At 40.1% G+C, this 12,060-nt stretch overlaps 1 long non-coding RNA gene across 1 annotated transcript in view; it reads right to left on the minus strand.

Moving 5' to 3' along the window:
* Nucleotides 1-793: 793 nt before the first annotated feature.
* Nucleotides 794-12,060, minus strand: part of LOC129040403 (uncharacterized) — a 33,213-nt gene continuing 21,946 nt past the window's right edge. The window contains exons 2-3 of the long non-coding RNA XR_008503612.1: nt 1,768-1,898; nt 794-1,221 (exon numbers count right to left, since the gene is read on the minus strand). This is a non-coding gene — a long non-coding RNA (uncharacterized LOC129040403). The remainder of the gene's footprint in view (nt 1,222-1,767; nt 1,899-12,060) is intronic.

Genomic DNA, 12,060 nt, shown 5'->3' on the forward strand with positions numbered 1-12,060 from the left:
AAGAATCATTTAATTCAAGATTTTAATTAGTTGGGTTCCAGCTAGTTTAAATGTGATGGTCTGGGGCCGGGGGCGTGGCTTGGATGCAGTCTCATTCTGTTGCTCAGGCTGGAGTGCAGTGGCTCGATCTCAGCTCACTGTAACCTTTGTCTCCTGGGTTCAAGTGATTCTCCTGCCTCAGCCTCCCAAGTAGTTGGGATTACAGGCATGCTCTACCATGCCCAACTAATTTTTTTTTTTTTTGTATTTTTAGTAGATATGGGGTCTCACCATGTTGCCCCGGCTGGTCTCGAGCACCTGAGCTCAGGCAATCCACACACCTCAGCCTCCCAAACTGCTAGGATTACAGGCATGTGCCACCGTGCCCAGCCAAATTTTTTTTTCTATAATTTATGTATTACAGAGTAATCCCAGATACAGATGCATGTGAAATAAAATAAATATATGTGAAATTTGGAGTAGAAAGAACAGAGGTTTTGGAGTCAGACAGCCCAGGCTTTGAATACCAGCTTCACACTGTCTGTGAGACAGAGAACTGGTTATCTAATTTCTCTGAATGTTGTTTTCTTTCACACAAGATGGAGATAATTATAAGAATCTCGTAGATGCAGATGAAATAATATGCTTAGTTCACACTAGGAATTCTGTAAGTTTTGGTTCTTCAAATCCTCCACCCCTTGTCTTCCTAGTAAAAGATAAGGTAGTTTTACGATGTAATGCCATATACTGTAAATAATAGGAGTAATATAACGTTGATTTTGTATAGAACTGATTGCTCAACTAGAGTGCTCCCTAAATTAATATTGCATTTTTTTTTATTTTTAAGGGAATTGCAGAGACTTTTAGACATTTGTAGAATTAAGACGAAATGTTAATAGTATATATTCTTTTGGTTCCATTAATATTGTCATTCTTGACAGAAAATGATGAATCTCACAAAATGGGAGATATTGAACAAAATTAATTCTACTTAACTTTTCTTTAGCAGATTTGAGGAGCTGCCCTTGGGGGCATGTGTGAGCTGCTAGCAGAAGCTTCAAAGCTGGATGAAATGAAGGGTGATACATATTTTTACTACCAGGCACAACCATCCCATCTTGCTGTGACTCTCCATGGGTTGCCTCTCTCTGGAAAGGTGTTAAAGGGGCAGGATTCCAGCTTGAGGGAGAAAGAGAGTCATTGGCAGCCTAATCCATCCTGGATCAGCCACGTGGAATTTCTCTGTGGGGGAGAGAGTAGTCCAGTTTCTATGACGATCACAGCTGCTCTGCCAAGACTGCCAGTCAGAGTGCCGGCACTGCTAATTGCTATGCGGACATCCGTTCATTAGACTTTGACCTAGAATTACTGTTGTCTTTCACAAGGTAGGCAATGAATCATTGTGTTTGGCCCTTGCTTCGTCTCCTTCAGCCTAGGTTTGATTTGGATCAGAAATGCAATCTCTGCAGGTCATTACCTATCTTAGGAATGTTCCTAAAACGCATCTTTTACAAAAGGCTAGGGTTTTATTAGAAAACAGAATATTAGTTACCAGTCTAAGGGCTTACAGGGAGCTGGTTGTAATCCAGCTCTGCCACTCAGTGGTTCTGTGATCTTGGGCAAGTTGCTTGGCTCCTCTAAGCCAGTTATCTCATCAGTAAAATGGGGATAGCAATATATGTATTCTCAGGGGATTGCTATGAGGTATGAGCAGGGATGAGTTGGAAAAAGTCTCTGATGCCTGTGTTGGCAACCGGAATGAGGAGGGGAAACTGGATGGGGTGATACCTAGCTAACTTTCACTCAAGATCCCCTCGTGGCCAGCCACCATTTACATCACTTGGCTCTCTCCATTAATGTTGCATCCTTAGTAATTCAGTTTACTTCTCTTCATCCTTTATCCTAATCTGTGAAGAGACCTGTTACAATCAAACATCAATATCAATTCAAAACAAGTTTTGTTAGTTCTCTCAGTAACCAACAAAAAGTGTTCATTTTGTTTTTGTAGAACTCCTATTTTAGATTTCAACCTTAATCCTAGAATTCTAGAGAGAGAGCTACAGATGTGGAGTGCTTTACTTTGGTTATGGAGTTGGAATACGCTAGGAGGAGGTAAATTCAGGTGTGTCCTACTTAAAGAAGTAAAACCAATGACTAAGAATAAACTTTTGAGGGGGCTTCTAATAATACATGCCAGATACTGTGGACACAGAGACAGTTATAAAAACTGGGGTCTTCATGATGGGGAAACATGCCCATCTAACTCTATCAAGGTCACCTAAGATGTGCAAAGAAGTGGGTCAGGTTTGAATCCCAGCTTCTCTACTTACCAGCTCTCTGATGTGAACTTCTCCCATGTTTGTTACCTGCAAAATTAGATGACACCTGTAAAGTGCTTAGCACAGGGTCTGGGACTCCAGGTAAACAATATTTTCATATCCACCTACCAAATATAAATATTGTTATTAGATTAATATATGAAGCCACTGGAAATGAGTGCTAGAGTTCCTCCAGGGAACTTTTAAGAGTGAGCTGAGAATTCAGCACCACTAACCTGTGGACCATTTCTGAAGGGTCAGTGTGATAGCAGAACAATTTCCAAGTGGAATTTTGTTGATGTTGAAAAAGCAATTGGACATGAACATAGAAAAAAATCTTTGGAAATTTCTATATTTTAAAAATGTAGTGCAAATACCCAAAGGAAGTTTAATTTTTTTGCTGAAGTTATATTCTGACTTTAAATGAAATGAGTTAATTTTCATTGTGTCCATCATTGTACCCCTGATGCTGGAGCCAACATTGCCCCAACCATGACTTGCTGGAAGCAGCTGTACAAGTGGAGGGATTGAGCCTTGTGTTGCTAACTGTTGCAACTTGTGATTTTTTTCTCTGTGAACATGGATCTCCTCTAAACATGAGTATTTTATCTTGCCATAATACTATATCTACCTAAATGTCGAATGTATTTTTTTCTCCAGCTGCATCAAAAACAATTTTCAGTCTCCCCATGCCCCTTTTCTTCTGCTGCTGTTCTCTGCCACTTACGCAAGGGACCAGAGCACAGATCCTAAGAGTGCCAGGAACAGGCAGCAAAGTCTCAACATGTTCCTGGTGTGGGAGGAGATTCTATGGGTGAGTTGTCTGCCACATCTGGGGGAGGCCTGGATGATGAAAGATGGCAGCTGTGATGATGAGAGAGGAGCCAGCTTCTGGGAGGCAGGGGCAGGCTTCTCTGTTACTCCTTCCACCTCTATCCAAATACCATTTGTGTGAATCAGCTGCCACTTGGCTTTAAGGGACGTCACTGCCAGATGCTCCCATTCCCCCTTCTTGAAGCAACAGCCACCGCCCTTCTGACCCCTCCACCTGCAGTAGAAGTCTTCTAGGGCCACTTAATGGTCGCGGGGTGCAAGCACAGCAGCAGGCTTTTTTCTTCCACAGAATGTGTACAGGAGTTTGATAGTGACAATGGAGGAATTGGAGCAGTCCCTGGTTGCGTCAGTAAGCATTTTTGCTGGCACTCTCTCTAACTTTGTTGAGCACTTCATGTGCGTGGGACTCTGTGCTAAATGCGTTATGTGCAACATCTCATTTATCCTCACAGCAACCCTGTGAAATGGCTACTGGGCATCTCTGGGCTTTGCAGCTGTGGCAAAGGGGAAAGGAATTCAAACTCCAGGCCCACTGTGCTGTATGACTTCCCTTTATAAACAATTACTCCAGAATGGGAGGTCCTGGAAGATGCTGTTTGTAGGTCTGAATATGGAGGTTGTAGAAGACCCTGAAGAGTCCTGAGATTAGGGTCTCTTCCCAGCTATTGGAAGTGTGAAAGTTGTCAAAGTAATCATCTTCATTTTTCTTTAAGTATCTCTTATCTCTCTGAATACACACGTTGTTTACTATGGCTCCCATACTGCAATGCCTTTTTCCTGAATAAGCACCACTTTCTTTTAGAGAGGCTTTCTCTGTTGGTTATTTAGGTTGACAGAGGGCAACAGCAGTGATACAGAGGAGCCTCTGAGGTACCTGGATTTCCCTTAGAACTCTCCCATTCTCTCTGGGGAAACAGCCAGTGAGGACACCAGGTCAGAAATGACAGAAAGCCTCCTGCAATGGCTGAGCAAGTAGCCCTCAATTCTGGCACTTGCTGCAGCCAATAAGTATTGGAAGTCCATGTCTTTCCTTGTGGCTGCGGCTGGTTGCTCCAGGGTGCTCTGCCTCATCCATCTGATATTGCCCTAAATATTTCTTGAATGGCACCTTAGTGTATGGACTCCATCTTATTGTTCTGCCTGTACCTGAGTCATGGTGGTGACTCAGCCGGCCCATGGTACTGCCCTCTGACTGCTGTGCCTTGCTCATAATGCTTCTCATAACCTGAATTAGTGTCCAAGAGAGCCTCCATTGGCACATGTTTGCAGGATTTTCCATTCTATACAATCTTCCACTATCCCTTTCCTCTTCCTCATATGCAATTTTGAAGCAACTTGGAAATTCTAGTGTGCTTTCTAGAAAGCTATAAACTTGGTATCTCTGTCCAGGTTCCCCTCATCTGTCTTACCCTTGTGGCTGCCCTCCTGATGGTTAAACTAGATTCACAAGATACTGAGATGCATGAACTGCAGTATATCATTTGGGATTTTTTTGTTGCAATCAGTGGAAACTATTCCTGGCTAACTTAACACAATGAAAAGGAGACAGATGGAGGGAAGGAGGGAGGAAAAGAGAGAAAGAGTGAAAAATAGAATCAACCCCCAAAATTTCCTATTCTTCTGTCATTCTACCCAATATTTAATTTTTAAGAAACAGATAGGTCTAGCTTGATCCATGTGTCCTTGATAGGAAACTTTTGCTGACTATCCCACCAAGACTGCATGCCATGGGGATAGGACATGTCCTAAAGGAGCCATTGGAAGAAGGGGAAGTGAGTGCTACACAGGGAAAAACAAACCCCCATCAAAGGAAAGCGGAGGTTCCTTGAGGACCTTCTAAAGCCTCTCTAGACGTCACTGTAAAGCCTTCTCTTAGATTTAGTTTCTTCACAGCTTAGAGTTCAACTTGGGTCATGAAAATAATTTTCTCTAACAACAAAAGTTGCTCATGAATCATAGTTTTAACTCAAATATTAATGAGGCCAGACATTCGTTTTTATGTATTTATTTATTTTTATTTTTAACTTTTATTTTAAGTTCAGGTTTACACGTGCAGGTTTGTTATATATGTAAACTCATGTCACGGGGGTTTGCTGTATGGATTATATTTCATTATCCAGGTTCTAAGCCTAGTACCCATTAGTTATTTTTCCTGTTCCTCTCCCTCCTCCCACTGTCTACCCTTTGATAGGCCCCAGTGTCTGTTGTTCCCCTGTACGTGTTCACGTGTTCTCATCATTTAGCTCCCATTTATAAGTGAGAACATGTGGTATTTCGTTTCCTGTTTCTGTGTTAGTTTACTAATGATAATGGCCTCCAGCTTCATCCATGTTCCTGCAATGGACATGATCTCGTTCTTTTTTTACGGCTGCATAGTATTCCATGGTGTATATGTACCATGTTTTCTTTATCCAGTGTATCATCGATGGGTATTTAAGTTTATTCCATATCTTTGCTATTGTGAATAGTGCTGCAGTGAACATACATGTGCATGTGTCTTTATGATAGGACAATTTGTATTCCTTTGGGTATATACCCAGTAATGAGATTGCTGGGTTGAATGGCATTTCTGTTTTTAGCTCTTTGAGGAATTCCCACACTGTTTTCCACAGTGGTTGGACTAATTTACACTTCCACCAACAGCGTATAAGCGTTTCTTTTATTCCACAACCTCACCAGCACATGATATTTTTTGATTTTTTAATAGTAGCCATTCTGACTAGTGTGAGATGGTATCTCATTGTGGTTTTGATCTGCATTTTTTAATGATTGATGATGTTGAGCTTTTTTCATATGCTTATTGATTGCATGTATGTCTTCTTTTGAAAGGTGTCTGTTCATGTCCTTTGCCCACTTTTTAATGGAGTTGTGGAACTGTACGGTGGCATCTGTGTTCTGTGAAGAGTCTAGAAGAAGAGGGACTTTTAAGAACCTGTGCACTTCAGGGCCACATGCAGAGGATTTTTGTATATCCTGTTAGTTTAGATAGTATTAAAACGTTTAGACTGACATACTTAAGGCTGAGCCTCTATACCTCTCTTAAGTGTCCACGCACATTCATTTGCATTAGTACTTTTGCATGGGGCAGGTATGGCCTTGTGCTAAGAAACTACTAGGCAACTGCCCTTCCTGAAATCTCCAAGGATCTTGGCTATGGGTCTGTCCATCTCTGTTTTTATGAAGGCCCCTGTTTTCCCAAGCTAATTATAAAAAGGTTTCTTTAACAGCTTTTTTTTCCAGCTTTCCTCATCTGAGAAGGCAAGCACAGCAAGGTCTTATGTGCTGTATGTGTTGTCTCCTCTGAGGTAGCTATGGAATCTTGTTCTAACACATTTCATTAGAAAGTGAAATTTAGGCCGGGTGTTATTACACGTGGCTCACACCTGTAATCCCAGCACTTTGAGAGGCCAAGGCAGGTGGAGTGCTTGAGTCCAGGAGTTCAAGACCAGCCTGGGCAACATGGCAGAACACCATCTCTACATAAAACACAAAAAATTAGCTGGGACTGGTGTTATGTGCTGGTAACCCAGCTACTTGGGAGGCTGCAGTGGGAAGATCACTTGAGCCCAGGAGTTAGAGGCTACAGTAAGCCATGATTGCACCACTGCACAGCCTGGGTGAGAGAGTGAGACCCTGCCTCAAAAACAAAAAGAAAAAGAAAGTGGAATTGAGCGTAAATTTTAAATTCTACTAAGGGTCCCCATTAGTGAGATGTCACCCTACACCTAATTGTAGGGTGGTTTCACCTAACAGGCATGAGCTTTAGGGCAGCCTCCTTGGGAGGCTGTAGGTTCTTTCGTGGATCTTTTACAGTCCATCCCTCTCTATCTTTCTGGACATTTTCAACTGTTAGTTTCACATAAATCTCTCTCTTCACTTCATACATCAAAATTTTGGCCCCTCCACAAACCTGACTGATCTCTGACTCTGTGTGTGTCCTTGGCCTTCTGACTTTTTGTGTGGGCTGTTCTAATAATACCCATCCACCTACTCTCCCCTGCAGGTGAATACCTTCTTGTACCCCCTGCTTTCTCCCTCCTTGTGATGGTTAATATTGAGGGTCAACTTGATTGGATTGAAGGATGCAAAGTATTGTTCCTGGGTGTGTCTGTGAGGGTGTTGCCAAAAGAGATTAACATTTGAGTCAGTGGACTGGGAGAGGCAGACCCACCCTCAATCTGGGTGGACACCATCTAATCAGCCATCAGTGTAGCTAGAATAAAGCAGGCAGAAGAAGATGGAAGAACAGACTTGCTGAATCTTCCTGCCTTCATCTTTCTCCCTTGCTGGATGCTTCCTGCCCTCAAACATCAGACTCCAAGTTCTCTTCAGCTTTTGGACTTTTGGATTTAAACCAGTGGTTTGCCAGGTGCTCCCAGGCCTTCAGCTATAGACTAAAGACTGCACCATTGGCTTCCCTACTTTTGAGGTTTTGAGACTTAGACTGATCCACCACTGGCTTTCTTGCTCCTCAACTTGCGGATGGCCTGTCATGGGATTTACTTTGTGACTGCGTGGGTTAATTCTCTTTAATAAACTCCCTTTCATATATACATATATCCTATTAGTTCTGTCCCTCTAGAGAACCCTGACTAATACACTCCTCCTCTCCATCCCAGGCAGCAGGTCCTTCCCTCCCTCTGTGCCTCTGTAGCAATATGAGTCCACCTCTACCCTGCCATTCCTTTGCTTATAATCATGATTTTGGGCTGTCTTCCCTACTAATGAGCCTTGGCACATAGCACATGATCAGTAAATTTCAGTGCCCATAATGAGAAGTTGTTTAGGGAAAATATCATTAGCATAAATTCCTAGAGGTTCTGAAGGATCCAAGTCAATTATCAGAACCTAAAACTATTGACAACAGTGCTTTGAACTGAGATGCCTTGATTATGAAGGGCTTGGGGTTTCCTGTGTTAATTTTTTTTTTCTGGTAATAAGTAGTATTTATTAAGAGCTCTGTTGGTTTATATCATATTAAATCAGTCTCTTGTTGGATCTGTGCTTGGAGGCCAAGAAACTAATGGAAGCAAGCTCTAGCTGTTGGTACCATAAAGGTCATAATGATTATGCCAAAATCACAGTGTACTATTAAAGAAAGTGAACAACATATTGTGATTGTACTTCTCACTTTGCTGTTGGAACTAACCCATCACTTTGTGGTTTACTACTGTGCTCTATGAAAGGAAAGAGAGCCCCTAAAAACTTGTTAGACAGAGACATCTCAAAGCATGAAACTGCAGAGAGCCTCTGAGTTAAATTTTGAAAACTGCTTCTTGAAATTTATCAGGAAACCTTAGCTTTAGATGGAAAATTTCAGTATCCTCAAAAAGGAAGGAGAGAGAGCTAGTTTAGGGACTTACTACAGCAAAAGGGAATTCAGAGTCCTGTTTTGTTGTTGTTAATCTCTGATTCTAACATTTCTAAATATGACCTTTGGAAAATATTTTGTTGTCCTCATTTTAAAATGTAACGACTTTGAAAACACTAAACTATACCATTTAAAAAATGTTATGCAAACTAAAAACGCATTTATACTTTTTTAATTCAAATGTAGATTTCCTCCTCAAACTGGGAGATTCAACAATTTGTTAGTTTGAATTATAACTTCTGAGTATTAAGATATCTTATGTGTGGCTTCCATTTGTACTCTTGCTCAGGCCCCAAAAATATACCAGGCAAGTCTGCTCTACCTAAAAATATTTTCCTTCTAGTTGTTCAGACTATAACAATTTTTCCATCTCCTGACATGTGAGTTTACTCAAAGCAGGATATCCCGGGATTTAAGGGCAAAGTGGAGGGTTATAAATAACCATAGTATCTTGATGCTGCTAAACTAATTGTTTTTAAACAATGACTATTGAGACCTTTACATATAAGATACATTAAAAATACAAAATACAACTATTGGTTTATATCACATTAAATGAGTTAAGTAGGTTTATAAAATGAATAATAAAGATTATATAAATCGGAGAAAACTATAATGAATGCTAAATGAAAAACTAAGTTATAAAATAGGGTGTATAGTAAAATCCCATTTTTATTTTTAAAAGTATGTATCACAAGAACAAATGGAAAGAGTACACACTAAAATGTAAAAGGTGATTATATTACAAAGATGGAATTCCTGGTTATAGATAGACAAAATATAAAACATAAATATAATTATATATCTTTCTGCATTGAGTGTTACTTTTGTACAAATGAAATTTAAATAATTATACAGGAGGAAAATATTTGATTGCTAGAATGGTAAGAGGCATTGGATTTCTTTTCAATCTTAATTATATGATTATAAAATGGTTATATTTTATGTTATGTTCCACACAAAGAAAATCTTTTTATAGAGTCAGATCTGTGGGAGCCTGGGAGGTTTCTGCTGAGTTTTTACAGTGTATGTTTAATTTAATTTTAATTGTAAGGAAGGTCAAAGGATTAAGTCAACACAAATATGATGGAATAAAGAGAGCTTTTCATTTTATCTGGACCTCCTATATTGGGATGTTTGCTTGCTTCTTTATAAGGAAGTTAGTGGACTCAGGTCGAATTTCACATAGCATGAAGAATATCAAGATTTCCATCATATTTTATTAATTTTGTGGTCATTAAGCAAAATGGTGAAGCATTTTTAGATGGGCATATTTTCTGTAATGTTTCACAGATTTTTCTGAAATTTGGGCAAAGGTTATAAAGATGTTATTTATTGAGTTCTGTAGTTCACAGACCCACTAGAATTTTCATGAGTGGTTATAAACAGATTATTCATCAGTTTTCCATTGTTCTTATTAAGGGTATTAAAATACTTAGATTTAAATTTTTTGACTAGTCATCTCTATCAGCCCCAATAGAGTTCGTGCAGCTTTATAAATTAGTGACATCTTCAGTCATTGCATTTATTGGCTAAATAATTTTTTATAAATTGGATTGTCTATGAACGTAAAAGCTTTTGTTCTAAAAAGAAAAAAACCTGAAAAGTTCTCAAGCTTTCCTGATAGACCCTTACACTGGCTCTCCTGTTAGAGACACCTAAACTGGCTGACACAAGGGAGAGCCAATAAATTAATTAGTTATTTAGTTTATTAATGTTGATCATTCAAAAAAAACCATTTCCCAAGTTCCCCTTGAATCATTGCAATATTTAAAATTGTCAGTACTTTCTTTTTAAGCAACCAGCTCATTGTGAATATCTAATGTTCCCATACTGGGCCCGGTTGGAGCTCTTGGTAGGTGTGGTGAGTACAAAGCAACAAGAGTCAATCATAAGGAGAAATCACGTGTGTGTCATGGGTTGATCTTAGATTCTGGCATCAGATAGACCTGGGTTTGAATGCCCGTACTGCTACTTACTGGCTTGGGTGCATGACTGTGGTCAATTTAACTAATCGTCATCAGCTTTAATTAAAAAAGCTTAATAAAATCCGCCTTCCAGAGTTGTAGTGAGGAATCTGAATAATGCATATGACTGCCTGGCACATGGTTAAGGTAAGCCAGGCAGTGGGACCAGAATGAGTATGACATAAAAGCAGCTATGGAAAGAGAAAGGAAGAAGAAAGGCTATGGTTAAAACCTAAGGCAGTTATAGTCAAATGTGAACAGCAAACAATTACCATGGAGTTTTCAAGGGCCCTTTGTATTTTAAAGACCTTTATGTAAGTGACTGTCATCCTTTCTTTTCTGGGGTTATTAGTCCTTGTTCTTTAGTCTTTCCTCCTAATCATCACTTTCCAAACCTTTAATTATCATTATGGCTTCTCTCCACAGTTTCATATTTCTCTCTCTGGTTGTAAACCCCAAGAGTTTGAACAGTACTCTGTGCCCATGGAGAGGGTGGGAATAACAGTGGCATCATACTTGTTCTCCCCTTTACTTTCTAACTATTTAAGAGAGATAGAATCGAGTGGTAGAGACAAGTAAATACATGTGTCTTGGCCAGGAGCAGTGGCTCACACCTGTAATCCCAGCACTCTGGGAGGCCGAGGCAGGCAGATCACCTGAGATCAGGAGTTTAAGACCAGCCTGACCAACATGGAGAAACCCCGTCTCTACTAAAAAAATACAAAATTAGCTGGGTGTGGTGGCACATGCCTGTAATCCCAGCTACTCGGGAGGCTGAGGCAGGAGAATCGCTTGAACCTGGGAGGCGGAGGTTGCCATGAGATTGTCCCACTGCACTCCAGCCTGGGCAACAGTCAGACTCTGTCAAAAAAAAAAATATATATATATATATACATGTGCCTTAATATACGCTACTGACCAAGCATGCCACAGGGAGCTGGTGTATTGATGAATGCAAACACTTTTAGTGTGCCTACTGTGTGCTGGGCACTGTTCCAAGTACTTTACACATATTAACTTGTTAACCTCATAGCAACTCAATCCAATAGGTTTCAATAGGGGCCTACTTTATCCCCACTCTGTAGACCAAAGCACAGGAAGATTAGATAACACATCCAAATTTCCAGAACTAGCAAGTGACAGAACCAGGAGTTGAACCTAGGCAATCTGGCTTCAGTAAAGGAATATTAACCACTATGCTATGCTACATCATACTAGTTGAAGGCAGGAAGTCTTGAGTACTTGAATAAAGAGTTTGAAAAACATGTAGAAGTTTATTTGACAGGCTAAGAATGGGAGTGAGAATGAGTAGTTCTAAGATGAAGGAAAATGGCAAATAGAAGGTTGGAGTAGAGAAGAGCCAATGGTTTCTGCTGTATTGGAGAAGTGGAAAATAAGGTCGTATTGATGAACTGGGGACAAGTTATTTCACACAGTGTATTATATTATCATCTTTTATGAAGAGTCTACAATAGGGTAGGCTATGAGGAACCACTGAAGATTCAGAGCTAGGAAATCTGATGAGAAGTAGACAGCATGGGAAGAATGAATTTAACAAAGTTATAGACCATGCCTAAGAGGATAAGGCAAA

Source organism: Pongo pygmaeus, chromosome 1 (genome assembly GCF_028885625.2).
Source record: "Pongo pygmaeus isolate AG05252 chromosome 1, NHGRI_mPonPyg2-v2.0_pri, whole genome shotgun sequence".
In the NCBI taxonomy this organism is placed as follows: Eukaryota; Metazoa; Chordata; class Mammalia; order Primates; family Hominidae; genus Pongo; species Pongo pygmaeus.